This window comes from Salarias fasciatus, chromosome 7, assembly GCF_902148845.1.
Source record: "Salarias fasciatus chromosome 7, fSalaFa1.1, whole genome shotgun sequence".
Lineage (NCBI taxonomy): Eukaryota > Metazoa > Chordata > Actinopteri > Blenniiformes > Blenniidae > Salarias > Salarias fasciatus.
Window position 1 is genome coordinate 20,470,442 of NC_043751.1, and position 16,314 is coordinate 20,486,755.

The following is a 16,314-nucleotide window of genomic DNA, read 5'->3' on the forward strand; positions in this document are numbered from 1 at the left end:
TTCATTTTTCAGATTCCCCTTATATTTAATATCATTATGTCTAATAGGGACACGGCGTCTCTGTCTCTGTCTGTCGAAGAAGCCGACGACTGTTGCGCCAAGAAAAATGCAGTACACTTACAGCTCGTCAGGTTTCCACACAATATCTTGCTTAAAGGTGTCCTGCGTCAGGCAGGTTTTTGAAAGTAACTCCGAACAAAAATTCAAGAGCAGTTCTTAAAGGAAAGTACAGTTTATGGTATAAACCAGGGGTCTGCATCCTGTGGCTCTTCAGTCGCCCTGAAGTGGCTCCATGAAACTTTCACAACATGAAAAATAAAGGTACACATAAAACTGGGGGGAAAAAAACACAAGAAATTGGGAAAATATGATGAAATGCCTTAAAAAAAAACTCTGAAATGTCTGGAGTTTCTAAAAAAATATCCTTAAATATGGTTGGAAAAAGCATAAAAAAACTGCTTGATAAGAAGTGAAATGGTTAAAACAGCAAAAATTTCAAAATTGTCAACAAAAAAGAGGAGCAAAATTGTTAAAATCAGGTTCAAAAATAGGTTAAATGTAATAAAATGTTCATTATCCTGAACTCTAGTTAAAGCCTTAAAAATGCATCACACAGTATAGTTTTTGCATGTGCGTCAAAACTACATATGAAATGTCATAGGCCTCATTAGCCTCATTTTAAAGGTTAAATATGTTTTGTGACTCCAAAGTAACTGCACTTGGCTGAAAGTAACAAACATGACTCAATAAACAACAAACAGTGTGAAATGGTTTTCTGTTTATGTCATCCCATAATGCACTGGAAAGAGGACACTGACAGCATTTCACATATTCAAAGCAGAACTCCGTACTGTCTCACGAAAACAAATTGGAGGTTATTTTAATTCTTGTTGCTACAACACTTCTCAAAATTGTTTGGGCAGAGTCTTGTTTACCACCGAGTGGCTTCCTCTCCTCTTTCAACAACAGCTTGTGTACATCTGGGCTGTGAGGAGCGGCACTGCTGGGACAACAAATGCTCCTCAAATGTTCTCGCCCTTCTTATTTCATTCTATTTCATTTTGTTTTCATTTTTTTTGCTGACAGAAGTGTTTCTACAGAGGCTAATTCATCTGGTACAATGTGGTGACGTTTTGAGCCTCGTTTTGATCTTGCTTGAGCAACAACTAACTGTCAGTTGTATTTATGCAGAAAATTGTATTCCTTTGGAAAAAAATTACATACTGCTGAGTTTAGTTGTTTATTATTAATGCTGAGATCTTCTGAAGGCTGTTCTCACATGGCACACTGACTGAAAACAGCTGAAGGAGCTATGTTGCCAGGACTGGACGGTGTTTTGAGTCACCGGTTTTGGAAGTCATGTTTTACCGTAACAAAGCTGCTTTTGGCCATAATGCACTTGTAAGTAATTACTGTAATTGAATGACTCAGTTCTGATCACTAAAGTTCAGTTAATCTTGTTACTTGTCACTTTACTGGTAAATAAAAGCCGCTGTCCCTCTCTTTCCTGCCCTCTTTAAGTGTCATCTGCTACTGTTTGCATCAAGGATGTCAACCCTATGGCCCGGGGGCCAAAACTCGTCCAGCAGAAGGTCTAATCGGGCACAACGAAGAATTTTGGGAAATGTCAAGATGACAAAGAACATAGTGAGCGGCATTTTTAATAACTGGAACTGTGGTTGATGATTTAGGGTGTCAGGGTAATTTAGTGAAACCGCACATGCTGAAGGCAGAAAAATACCCCAAACAGAGAGACTTGGTTTTGTGACATGTTAAACCTGAACACACTGTCAGCGACGGCATCATGCTGAAATTGGACTTGTTTTGCCTTTATAAAGTTCATGTTGTTCAGAATCTGTACAAATATAATGAAACAAATGTACATTTTAAAAATAAAATAATAATATAGTATCAATATAATACAGTATATTTTATTTATTCCTGATGTCACACAGCAATGACAGTAATAAAGTCTGAATTACTTTACATTAGTTAGAAAAGCAGCAAAAGCAGCAGGAATAGTTTAGTCAAATTACCAGGGACTTTTCTGATTCCCTTTATTAATTGGTTGTAAAACTTTATTAAAGCGACACAGTAAACACTTCTGTTAGCGGGACTGATATTGAACATTAAAGTGAAGGATGGTAGGAGGGCAGCCCCTACATTGAGGAACTTGTAAGAATTTTCTGAAGAATCCTCCCTGAGGCCGGAGGAAAATATGATGCCCTCAGCTCTTGTGACATACCACAGCACTATTTATGCTTCTGTTTATGATTGCAGCTTTGATGTGCCACTTGACAAAGATCTTCATGCAGATTTCAGGGCAGATATTGAGCTTGTTCCCACGGATGTGAAGGCCGAGATGATGCCGGAGCTGAAAGGGGATGATTTGTTCTGGTGGTTTAACAATCTGTGCAGCATTAGAACTTTCTTTTTTTTTTTTTCAAAGTTAATTTGTGTCCACACCAGAAAGCATGGAGGATGTGCTCATATAGCAACATGGTAACTGTTCAAGACCTTCTAAATATCTGCGCTAAAAACGCTACTTCAAACAAACCAGTATCGGCAAGGTGGCAAATTATTTTTTTTCAGACGTGTTACGTATAAACTTTGTTTGACCTCGGCCTGTAAAGAATGTCCCTATGAGCCGTGTTTTGGGCCGCTGGTATGAAAATGTGCGTTTACAGCGAGCTGTAATGTACACAGAGGGAGAAGGGAGCAGGAGAGCTGCTGGCTGGAGGCCAGCTCGAGCCCCAGATGTGCAGCATTGTTTGGGCCTTGTTCCGTGTTGTAAGTGTGCAGCGAGGAACCGGCTACCGGACACACACTGAGGGATCTGGACGGCAGATGACCGCCCGCCGCTCCCGGTGGAGATAAACTGAAGACTATTAGGGATGTTGAAAATGAAAGCATTAAGAAAAATAAGATGTCCTGACGGAGAAAGATGTTTCCAATAGGGAAACATATGGTCCAACAACAGTGTGGGAAACTCAGCAGGCCTCACGCTGAAACTGCCACCCTTCAAAGCCGGATTTTAGTCTTCGTTTGATCATGTCAGAGTGAATCTAATTCATCAGGTGAAGTCTGATGTTGTATGACCTTTTCTGTGCCGTCATGCTAAACATGCTTGTTTCCTTCAGTGAGATCTTCAGATCAGATAGCTTTGGTGTTCAGAAATGTCATCATACCATGACAGGATACACCAAGATCCTCTTTAATGGTGCTGTCTGGAAGAGCCCATACGGAGGAAGGGATGCATGGATTGTCTTGCAACTTACCAACGTGTTGAGATTAAGGAAATATGCAATTTGTTAGTAGTTCGTTGATATTGGTATGTGCTATGTTATGATATTTTGGTTGGTTTGAATTGTGTTTCAAATCATCTGGTGAATGATGATGATGTTGTATTTCTTATAATAGCATAGACGTCACAGTGTTTGGCCTCCTTGCTGTAGCAAACCCGCTGCTGTTGGTTGATGTGCATTAATATAAAAATGTGTAGAAATGTGAAAAAAACTCAGCTTTAGCATCAGTAGTGTATGCAGAAAATTAGTGCAAATGAGAATATGTTTGAAAAACACTCAATTAGTTGAGTGAGTCATATTTAACACACTTTTTGCAAATAATTCTGAATTTCAGAATTCTAGTGCACAATAATATATACCATAGGCAACCTCTAAGGAGGATCAAGATCATTTAATGAATTTTTTGATCAGAAATATGAGTTGTTTTCATTACTTTACACCAACTTGTGCATCTAAATAAAAAAACTGAGCGTGAATAGAGGTAATCTCTATTTGTTGCATTAGAATGTTGGTAAACTTAACATTTTGTGTTCAAACTGCTTTAAAAAACTGTTCACACGTCAACAAAAACAAATGTTTGATTGTTTCTTTTCTATGTATCTGTTCTTCATCTTGTTTTATGTGTTGAGAAATTCCCCGGCGTCGACTCTGACTGTGGGTGTGTAAGTTGTAATAGTGTGACTGCTGCACGAAGCCAAAGCTTCTCAGCTTGATGTATTTCCGCATTCATTATTTCAGGTTTTCCCTTCATGAATCTGCGCTCTGAGAGAGCTCGTCCTCCTCGTGCCTCGATTTTCCCTTTTTTTTCCATGTGGTCATGGAGATCGCCGCCCGTTCCCACACCGCCAGAGCGGCGAAGCTAGAAGAGGTAACGGCTTGTCCACCTTCCCGCTGACTTGTTTGTTTTCCACCTTCCACTTCACACGGGGAATCAAACCTTACTATTTTAAGAGTCTTAAAGGGGGGAAAATACTCCACCCAGCAGTTATGCAACATGAAAACATTCAAAATGTTCCACATTTCCTTCACGTGGGCTTCTTCAAGAATGACCAAAAGTACTCAATGAGCACCTGGCGAGTCGGTTTCCATTGGACGGGCACAGCGAATGCACAGTGCCGGAGTGGAAGTGTTCTGTCATGGTTCAACATGACGAGAGACTGTACAGAGCTTTACATTTCTCTGTGTGACGGATGAACTAATTGGGAGTGAACCGGACTGGCTGAAAGGACACACATTCATCAATGAAATACTTTGAGAGTGAGGCTCGCTGCGATTACCTACAATGGAAAGTTTTTCTGCAGTCGGCCAAATTAAAGAAAAGTCAGAGTGTCAGTTTTCCTTCCCCCGAGTTCTCTCCGTGTTCTCACGGATAAAATTTTCCATTTGTGTTTCGTGCGCTTCGATCCAAACTTGTCCTCCTTTCCCTCTACCCCCCCCCCCCCCCTTGTTGTTTTCTTCCTACTGCCTCACACATACACACACATATACACACACACACACACACACACACAGCCGCGCACTCACGCACATACATAATAAACATACTAGCTGATGACCTGGCTAATGCTTGTTCCTTGTCTAAAGAGCAGAGATAAAGACAGAGAGGAAAGTGGCGAGTGCTGCAGCAGACCCCCCCCCCCCCCCCTCCCCTCCCCTCCCCTCCTGTCCTCCCCAAGGGGATCGGATGTTCTCAGCCGTTATAAGCAAGCAAAGCTGGCGGCCGGCAGACCGTCTGGCTCCAGCGCAGCCCGGGCACACAGACAATGCCAGACCTTCTGTCATGAGGTTTGCTTTCACTGAGGTCAGCTAAACAAGCCTCTGGGCCCTAAACACAGCTATGTGCACGAGCGCTCCTCCATCCTCGCAACGAGCACATCTGAACACACTCGGCCCACGATGCCTTTTTTTTTTTTTTTTTTTTTTTTTTTTTTTTCCACCCCTACCTTAAGGCAACGGTGTCGGCCTCCTCTTGTTTGTGTTGTCTGTGTCTGTGTTTGCAGTGTCACTCTGTCCTGCAGTCACACTCGGAGGAGACGCCACCGGGTGACCCACCAACCCCCCCCCCACCTCCACTCTTGCCAACATTCTCTGCATGCCACCGCACTTTAATTGGAGTATTACTATACATTATTGCTGGTGTATTGTTAACACCGTGTCACCAGCAACTGTCAGAGCGAGCTGCAATAACCAGCGTTACACGTCCCAGAATATCACGCCACTGGTGAGCGCCTCCAGCCAGCTGTGCACCGCTGCTGACAGTTTATTTTGGCAGCTGTGGTTATCAGACACTTCATCGTTTCAGACTCTTCGCGTCATGGTCGGCCTGTAACTTTTGGTGGCTCGTCACCGACATAACCAGCAGGGTGTCGTGTGGTATAGAACCCATAACATGAAGTGTGTAACTTTGTGTTCAGCTGAATAAATGACTGGACGTTCCATTATGAAGATTAGAGATTGTCAGAGAGATTTTATTGTTTACACATTGTGCGTTTCATTTTTTTTCATATGTCACAAATGGTCTGGAGAAATACCTGCCAATATGTCAACAGAATCTCAGCTGCGTCATTCAATTTTCATATTTTCCAACTCTTACACAGTTGTTCCTGTGTTTCTTCAGTGGTGCTTCAGATTTTCACACAGCATGAGAATATCATTCACTGTATAATCTGGATCAGATTATTTTCCATATCATTTGACAGTATGTTGCTGTCATGAGGCCACAGAATCTGTACTGATATTGTGAAGGCTAGAGGAAGGTGGACTGCACATCCCTCTAGCACTTCAATCAGTATTGGTGTGAATATGTTTGGTGACTGTTTATGGTTTAATTTTTTTAAAATATATTTGGTTGTGGATATTCTGCCTTTGGTGAAATGTTTTGAAATGGTTTTTTTCTTTGTGATTTGACCTGCATGGGCTGCAGGGGAGAGTCACACCTGAAGTCCGTAAGGCTGATTGGAGCTGCAGTAGAGAGTTTGTGGCACAGGAGAGGGGAGGCTGTGAGGAGAGCCTTTGTTTTTGCCGCAATAACCTCTTGTTTCTCTCTCTGCAAAGGAAAAATTTTGGAAGTTTGGTGGACTGATCTTTTTTTTTTTTTTTTTTGTCTTGCTGTTTTTGATGCAGCCAAATAAATATTTTCTCATTTTGAGAACCTTGGACTCATTTAAGTTTTTTTTTCCTTCCACTCACGCTGCCTGCCATCCTAGAGCATAGGCAACATGTTTTAGAGGAGTAATAATAAATGAAGTAAAAAAAAAAGTTTGTATTAAACATAAAAAGGCTTTTGAGCAGTGTTTTGCTGCACAGTTCATTTTTTTATGATCATTAATTTACTTTATAAAACCATTATATCCATAATCATGCAAACTCTGTCATTTTCGGCAACCAATGCAAGTGAGCTGCAAGTGTTAGGTTGTTTTATGGCAGCAGTGTGTGTTTCTGTTTGAAGAGAGAGAGAGAGAGAGAGAGAGAGGAGGCCTGTCAGACGACTCCGGTGCGCTGTGTTTGGGGATGAGTCGGCCCTCAGAAGAGTAACTTTTTGTGAGTGAGTTATTCCAGCTGAGGCTCTTTTGTAGCCTGCTGCTTTAGATTTCACAGTCCATCCCCGCTCCTCTCTCCCAGCAAGCATCTCAGAACGGACTCCCCCCCCCCCCCCCCCCCCCCCCCCCCCCTCCTCCATTACTACCTCCGTACTACACACACACAATGACGCTCACACACCTCACACTAAAATAGCAACACACCACAACAGGTGTTTACACTCGCTCGTCTGTCCTCACAGGTTCCTGCTTGATTTATGAGGGATGGGGGGGGGGGGAAATTAAGTGTGAAGGATTATGTTGTGTTTGAGACTCTGGCGAGACCTGCAGGGTGTGAGGTGTTCTCTCTAACAGCCAAGTGAACGTGAACCCTCTGATAGACAAACTTTAACGGCTATGAATCACGCTCACAATTACCCATGACGTGTGCTGTCATGTTTATTAAAGGTACATTGACCTGAAAATACTGTAAACTACAACTGCCAAGACAGCAGCGGCGTCAAATCAAACCGTCAAACTGTGGTGGCTGTTTCGCTTGATCTGAGACAAATAACTGATTATTTCAAAAATCTCTTTCTTTTTACCTTCCAATATCTGTCAAAGTGTGCCCTCCCGAAGGAGCTAGGAATGCATTTTGGAATCAAGCAGGAGTCGTACACAGTCTTAATCGGCGTACATGAAAGATCCCGGGACGAGGGTTTGAGCCAGAGCAACAAACAAGCCTGCCATTTAAAACTGAGAAGCCTGCAGCGCCGTCTCCAGAGAAGTGAAATAACAACTACGCTCAAACGTTTCCTTTCATCCTGCCTCCCCTTTGGCCCGCTCCCACTTTGCTTTCTAGTCCATCCTTCCCTCCTATGTCTCCTTCCCTTCCTTCTCACCCACTCCTGTTTTTTATCACTCCCCTTTTCTCTGAATGAGCTGCCCTCGGATTACTGGGGGTTTGCGGAGGTCTATCAGAAACATGTGTGGAGGTTTGGAGGCGGCTGATGGGAAGGCCTCCGTCAAGCCGCTCGCCCTCATTTCTCCCAAAAGGGCCAGAAGCCGGTGGGGAAGAAAAACTCTCAGCCAGTTCAAAGGCAGAAACTCACTGGCTTTTTACAGGATATTATTTTCCACCGAATGGATAAACAGGAAAAACTTCTCACCCTTGAGCACTCTCTGTAAAATACAGGAGCCAGTTGGAAAGCTGGGCCGTTCAGCTTCCAGCCTGTGAATGTTTCCCTCTCTGCCTCTAATGCTCTCTGTGTTCGCTTGCTGATTACGCTGTCAGAGAGATAGCATCGGGGGATTTTGGATGAGAAGATATGATGAATCTTCATGTTGATACATACTTGATTTTTTTTTTTTTTTAAGAAGAATGATGCCTTGCAGTTTGTGTTTTTCTGACTGAACATGTCTCATCAGGAATGTGTTGATTTAAGTGTCAATAATGGAGAAATTCAATGATGCAAATTTCATTGTGAATTCCCCTTTAAGAGCAAACTCTTAATCAAATGTTACGTTGCCCCCTTGTGGACTCTTCCAGTACTGCACAAGCAGGCACACACTGAAAGAGCAGTTTCGAAAACAAAACATTTTAATGAATGTTGAAACGATGTGTGAATGGTTTTTCTGTGTATTTATGTGTTTGTGTGTAACTGTATATCCAAAAGATAAAAAGCTGCTGTCTGGTAAGTAGTAGTAGTAATAACAACAACAATAATAAAAAACCATTACTATTTTTTTTTCCAGAATCAATCATCATCCTTCACGTTTACAATTTGAGTAAGGAAATACATTTATTCCACTTTTTTTTTTCAGATGAATGAAAAATGAAAAATACCTAAAATGCAAATAAACCTCAAAGCAAGAGTGCAGGCAAACAGGCCTTAAAGCAGGGATGTCAAACACATGCCCTATATGATCCACTGCATTTGTTTTTGATAGAAATAACTGCTATTTCTGAATTGTTAGATATAAATACACAGTTTTAGTAATAGAGGCAAGAATGATACAACACTGTGACCCTCACTGTTATATCTTGATACCTTATTGCTCATGAAATAACATTGACATCAGCTACTCTGCTACTGCTAAGGTTAAATGTGTGACGTTCAGGTTTGAAGAAATCTACATTTTTACTCTGTCACACAATCCAGACTGAACTTTTCTAAATCCAGCAAGGCGAGAGATGAGTCAGCTGTAGAGTTCCATTCATTGCTCCTTTCTCTCCTCTTGAACTGAGGACAAACTCAACAATAGAGGGAGGTGACTCTTAGAGGGTTGTTGTAGTTAATAACTAAGAACCAAAAATTCACATCGGCTGGCAAACTGGCAAAGTCGTAGCTCACTACCACCATCTACTGGCACAAAAGAGACATGATTAAATGTTACATACTGTACCTTTAAAGTAGTCACTACACGTAGGGTGGGGACCTAAATCAAAGCATGTCTGAAATGCTGTTTTTTCCAGTTCTGGTGTATGAGATGTGACTGGATTTGTCAGACTTTTTGCACATTTAACACATCTGTGTAGAGGTTTTTTGCTGTTTAACAAGATCATATCCAGATGCCAAAACTTTTAAACCAATTCTTGTTCAAATTCACTGGCCGTTGTAAGCGCTTGTTTAAAACCAAACAGGCCGTTCTTGATGTAATCTCCACACTGCCGAAGCAAGAAAAGTATTCCCGCTCTCTCTTTCAGCTTCTGAGCTGAGTGAGTGCATGAGAACGAGCCTGAAAGGGGAATGGAAAAATCCACGGCATTTAGGTAAAGCCATGTCATAAAGGCAACACTAATGAGCCGGAGGTTTTAAGAGAGCAAGCGGAGGAGGGAGGAAATGGTTTACATATGGATTTGAAAGAGCACAGGCATCACAGCTATGTTGTGTATGTAATGAAGCAAAGTAATCCTGGAGCACACGTCCCTCCCCTGCTGCTCTACCGCCCAGTGTCCTTTCAGTTACTTAAAGAAGTAGCTCAACTTCTCTAAAAGTAACTTAACTCTGATCAGCAAAACTCATTTGTTTACAAGACTGGTTTTACACTGCGCATAGGGATTTATGAAGAATCAGTATTTGTCCATGTTGCTTCTAAAACCTCAGATCAAAAACAACCTCACAGCAAAAAAGGGCAATGGGGAAAGTTCCATTGTTTCTATAAGCATGGATTCCTGGTGTTGGAGTTCAGAAAGTGAGTGAAAACTGCAACAAACCTTCTAACATTTCACTGTTGCCAGCAATTTGTCTGTATCTAACATCCTTCCTCTCCGAGGGGCCGGCATGAAGACTAATATTTTGAGATCAGTTTTTATGCCTCTGTGTGCTAAACCGCTTAAGTTCTGCAAATGTATGGATTGACCAGAGGCTACGCATGATAATGATAATGCATAATAGATAAATGGGAGTATGGCTGAGAACTACAACGAGCTCTGATTGCTTTCTTTTCCTTGAGCCACATTAAATCATCCTCCAGGCCACATTAAACGCTACTCCCATTCAGAAAATAATAGGACTGTATTTCTAATGACTGATAGTACCTGAAAGAAGACTAAATCCCAAACACATAAAAGATGTTTTAGGATCATTTGGCTGCTTCATTCCCACATGAAATATAGACAAGTTACCATAAGATATACCTGCTATTAAAGTCAAGATAATGCTGAAGTAATTTGTTTTTCTTTATTGAAATGGATACAGTTTGAAAACAGTGTTATAGCTAAAGTTGAAATGAAATTATAAAAACTGCATTTTTTTTACCTCAACTATCAAACTATCATAAGGAATGAAATCACAGATTAAACAGAAAAGTCCTATACTGCAACACTTTGTTTTCCTCCTTATGACCCAAAGAGCTCTCACATCCTGCTCTAACAGACTGATGGGAACTGATGACGGTCTGCACTGGAGGCAAGAGAAGACAGGATCCACGCTGAACAGGTTCCCTGGTCCACCATAGGGCAAATACACTCACACACTAAATACACCTTGAAGGCAATTTTGTCCTCATGCATGTTTTTTGACTGTGGGAGGAAACCAACACATGCACAGGGAGAACATACAAACTCCACTCAGAAAGACAGTATTTGAACCCATGACTAGAGGGAAATACTTCATTACACTGACTCATTTTCAAAATGCATATGTTAATCTACATTTGTGAATTCATATTCCACATGTTTTTTTTTTTATTTTTTTTATTTTCGAAGCAGTTCATCAGTCGTCCCAACAGCACGAAAATGCTGCAACATGAAAGATGCCCAACTGGAAGCATTGGCATCGGCTTTCATCTGTAGTAGCTGTAATCTATTCCCATGCCTAGATAAACACTAGCTTAGCTTTATAAAAGCTGCCTGCTGCTGGCTGCGTGCTGGCATGTTGGTATTTTAATCCAGATGTTTTGTTGCTGCTTTCCTCATTGTTCATTCTGACGGAAAGGTTGTTTTGTGCAAGCTATAAGTGAAATGTTACTAAAGTCTCAGTGTTGCATACATTCTTCACTTCAACCGCTAAGTTGAAACAGCAGAGGGGATTCGGTTGTGTGTGAGCGGGAGAGCATGTTGTTTTTGTTTGTTATTTTAAAGATAGTGCTTCTTTTATGTGACACATTATTAGGGAAAGTTCGGCCCTTCAGATTTAATCTCCTTTTATCCCTCCACATCTGCGCCTCCTTCATGTGCGTCCGCTTTTGATTTCGAGATGCGGTCCAGACGCTCGTCTGACATGCGCACGCAAACGAACCTCTAAAGGTCACTCCATTCACAGATTTCAGTCAGAGCTGATCACGATCTGCATTAAAGAGTTTCAGTTGTTGGTGGAATTGCAGCAGAAGCACAATGGCGTCACCGGTAACTCGGCCCAGTCAGATTCAGACTCGTGGACTCCATCCATGCTTGGAAGTTCTGTCTTCTGCGTCACGATTTTCTCTGAGTCAGATTTGACTGTGATGTTTAATGTCTGCTGCCGTACCGACTTAACTTGCAGAAAGTGCATTTTGAAACAGAGTTATGCAGATCTGATTGCATCTCTTGGAAGGCTGAAAAAGACTTTTTCCAAGGACTGTCGGACATCACACAGCGAAGTTTCAAACAAATACAGTGCCTTGATGTATGACGAGAAAACGTCCTACAAAGGTAACTTCTGCTAATATAGTCGCACTAATGAAAACCCATTTTCAGGATACAGTAAAAGAGATCAAAAAGTTCACAATTGCTTGCATACTAATACTAATGAGAACGCATTATAAGGAAACACCCAAAATAGTGATGAGTCCAATAAGAGCCCTGCACTGCCTGCAGCTCTCTGAAATAAGCAAGTTTTAATGTTCAAGAGTAATGCTTAATTATCCATACATGGCCATTTACAAGCATTTTGCCACAGGGCTTCAGCTTCACAACAATCCCCGGTCTAATAGAAGATAGCATTATTGCATGCAGTCAGAATTATTCACTGCATTACCCACGATTCATAGCATGTATTAACACAGCCAATTTCATGCATATGGATACAGTGGGTCTTAGCGGGGGAGCTCCTGATTGCTCTGAAACTAATTTCACAATCATTAGTTTTGGTGGTGCTGTGAGTGACAGAGTGTATTTACCAGATTTTGGAAAATGACAAGTTCCACCAGCTCTGTGCTGGAAATTTTTTGAGATGAACGTCAGCTTTTGCGTGGCATCAGGAGGAACTTCGCTGTCACTTTGGGATAAATTGATTTATTTTAAACACACAGGCAAAATTAAGCTTAAGGAAAATGAATTCCTGCCTGTCACTTGCATGATGTAGGCAGTTTTCAAAGGGAGTTGTCAACAGAGGAGCCCTTTCTAGATACAGGCCAGGAGCTTGAGGTGGGTGCAGGCCAAACAGAAAGCCATTTCGCCTGGAGGTGAAGTTAATGAATCATGGCCAAGTGCTGCATTCCCATATGTAAGATGAGGAGATATTTTGCAAAGCCTCTGAATCAACTTAATGCTGTTATGGGCCATTGTTCACAATAAACATGTAAATTGTGTTTATGGAATAGCATATAAGTCAATGGGTCAATGGCACCGATTCACAAATAAATTATAATCACAGCATGTTGTCAACATACTGGTGCCTCGGTAAAGGGGAAAAGTGAGACAAATCACAACATAACAGAGAAGAAAAAAAAACAGTAATAAAAATAGGAGAAAACAAAAAAGGCAAAAGGTGACGATGGATTGATGAAAACTTTTTCAAAACAAAAGTTTGACCTATTGTGGCAGAAAGAATTTAAATGTGTTACAATAACAATAGTGTCCAGTCCTCATAAATGCCATAAAAAGCTGTGGCAGTATGCCAGTCGCTCACATCGTGATCCTCCGTTTAGCATTTACGAACTCCTGAATAGTTCTGCAGCTGAATGAAGTTTCCATTAATCCAAAAAGACTCAGCTGTGTTTTCTGTAGTTCTGAGTGTGCATTTGCTATTGTAGTAACAGGTCTGAGCCACTAGGTGGGGGTATTTTGTTTATATTACTTGAAGTATGCCTGCTGCAATTCAGTCGCTGGACCAACTTGTGAATTTAAGTGGAAAATCAAACTTTATTTCTCAAGTTGGAACTCAAGAGAATATAAAAAAAAATACTGTGGCAAACAAAGATAAAATATTACTCAAATGAAGACTGAAAATCAGGATCTCAGATGTGTATGGCGATTTAAGGATATCTTTATTAAGCATTTTATGGCTGTAAACACTTTTCAAATGCTTTTTTAAATATATAAAATGGCAAGCTAACTTTTTGTTTCTGACTAAGAACGTATTTTGGTTCAAAATGTGAATGATGGATGATATAAAATGAGATGACTGGATCCTGCCATTCATCCATCAACCCTCAAGACACACTTTAATCACACTAGAGAGGTGGGTGGGACCGAAACAGATTTTATTTTATTTATTTATATATATAGTTATTTTGTAGATCAAGTCACAAAGTGATTAACAGAAATAAAAAGACAAATTAATAACCATCATGAACACAATACAAAAAATAAGGACCTAACACAGTTTTAAAAAAAAAAAGGTCAGAAAATGTAATTAAAAAGATGTGAGAGTCTGAGCCCAGTCATAGTTTGTTTCCAAACAATATTGATTTTGAATTGCTTTTTCTTTCCATTCTTATTTTAAAATTCCATTTCAAGTATATGTCTGTGTTATATGTCGCATCCATGTGCTTATTGATAAATCTGCCATTTGGTAAAAGGCAGCTCATTTATTTGAATCCAATATGTTGAAGCACTGAGACAATCAAAACCTGCAGTGCTTGGGGTTTGAATGATAAACACTGGCTCTTAGATAGGTTTAAAAGTGCAGTTGTGTTGTGGCGAGCACCCTGGCCTCCCATCAGGAATATCCTGCTGACCTGTCCATTATGAATCCTGCCTTCACCCACAGTCAGCTGGGAGTGTTGGCTAAAGTGTTCTGATGTTAGATGATGTTTTAAGAGGCTCTGGTGAAAGGAGCAGTCCAGAAGATAAATATGATGAGAGGTTTTCCTTTTTGCAGGGTTGGTTTAAATCTGCAGCTGAGGAGAATTTGGATACATAACCCAGACTACCCTACTCAGCATATAGCAGCTGGAAGATGGTGAAGATAATGCTGATAGCTTCATGTTGGATATTAGATGAAAACAATCCAGATCAAACTAACGACAGAGCAGATTCAGAGTCTCTTTCCTTATTGAAGGACTTTTTACATTTACACTTTACACACTTGAATACTTGGTTGTTGTTGTTCTTTAATATGCATCACAGAAGTCTGTATGGTCAACCATGTAGGCATATGGGATGAAAAAAAAGAACACAAGAGACTAATAATCCACTCAACGGTGAGGAGGCAGGCTGAAATGAGGATGTGACGGTCACAGGAGGAGGATCTGAGGGTGCTTCGGTTCACAGGGAGGGACGGCGAGGGGAGGTCACCGGCCCAGATTTGGAGGTGCCACCGTCTGGGGAGAGATTGATGGCTGCGAGCAACAGATAACAGCTTGCAGTGTGAAGAGAGATTAAAAAAGGAGGCAGAAATTGCAGGGGGAGCTAGACCCCACCCACATGGTGCTGCACCGAACGGCCACTTCTAACAGTCTATAATTAGCTGCTGAGGCGATTACAGGTTTGTGAAGGGTAAATGTGACCTCTTATTTTTTTTAATCATACAATACGCAGGAAGCTATCATCTCTTCCCACAGAATGTGTGCTTGTAGCAGAACAGTGATCAAAAGTGGAGACTTGAAGAGTTCTTCAGTGGGTTTGGTTTCACGGCACTTGAGATGTCACTACAATTTGTACGGGCACACAAAAGATTATTTACACTAATTGCTACTTCATCCTTGTCAGAGTGTTGCTGTGACAGCAGCCCAGCTGATCGGGCCCCTCCGCCACCCTGTGCTCGGTTCCCACAGAGTCCATGAGCAGTCCGTCACAATGCCATTGTTGTCCATCAGACTGTCTGCAGTCATTACTTATGCAGTCAGCCGCCGTGCCTTTTGTCCAAAATCATTCTTTACTTTGTCCCGAAGACCTTCTCCTGCCTGCTGCGGCCCATCTGCCCCCCTGTCTGACACGCACTGCACGAGCCCCCCCATTTCTCTCTCTCTCTCTCACACACACACACACACACACACACAGATACACAAAAGCTCTCCCCACCAGCTGTCCAGCTCTGGTCCTCTGGCAGTAGAAGGTGCAAACTGTCTGAAAACTGAAGAAGAAATCCGTGCTCACTGCTCTCCAGTCTGCTTCACTGACGTAAGGCGGGGGTGTATCGAGCACAGACAAAAGCTTTTCTAGCTCTGACTGCATTCCATAGAATGTTTCTATTGATGTAAAAAAATCCATATAAACTACTGATCAACAGCAGAGAGCTTTTAGATCCTTGTTTGAAACATCTAGTTCTCAAAAGACTGGAGCGAACAACCTTTTTACAACATTGTGAAATTAAACTTGCCATTTCTATATTGTGCATGCTTGAACATATAAACATTAAAATTTTAAATATAACTTTTTATAGTGATTGATCCCCTGAAATATATGCCCTTAATGCAGTTTAGACCTAAAAACAGACAGAAATGATTCAAAGAACTGATTAAACACTAAGTTTCTCAGCTGATAAATTCATAAATAAAATGTTGTCATTACTAACGCCGTAAGTCCTTCAGTGTTTCCCTGCAGTGAACAGCACGTACTTTCACATACGGTCACCAGCTGTAATTCCTCCGCAGAGGGTCATGAAGGTGTCCTTTAATATTAATTTACAAGTGACCCTGCCAAGATAGCTGTAATATTTATTTAAGAAGAAGGAAGTAAGAAGTCATGCCAAGTACTTGCATAAAAATAGACATCAGTCATTGATAGAGGTTATAAATAGAGAGAAGGAAAGAGGGGCTGGTCCAGGACAGCATATTTATAGCTCAGGCACATTGCTGTTTACTGGAGGCAGCAGTCAGAGCTCCACTTATCAATAACAACCATA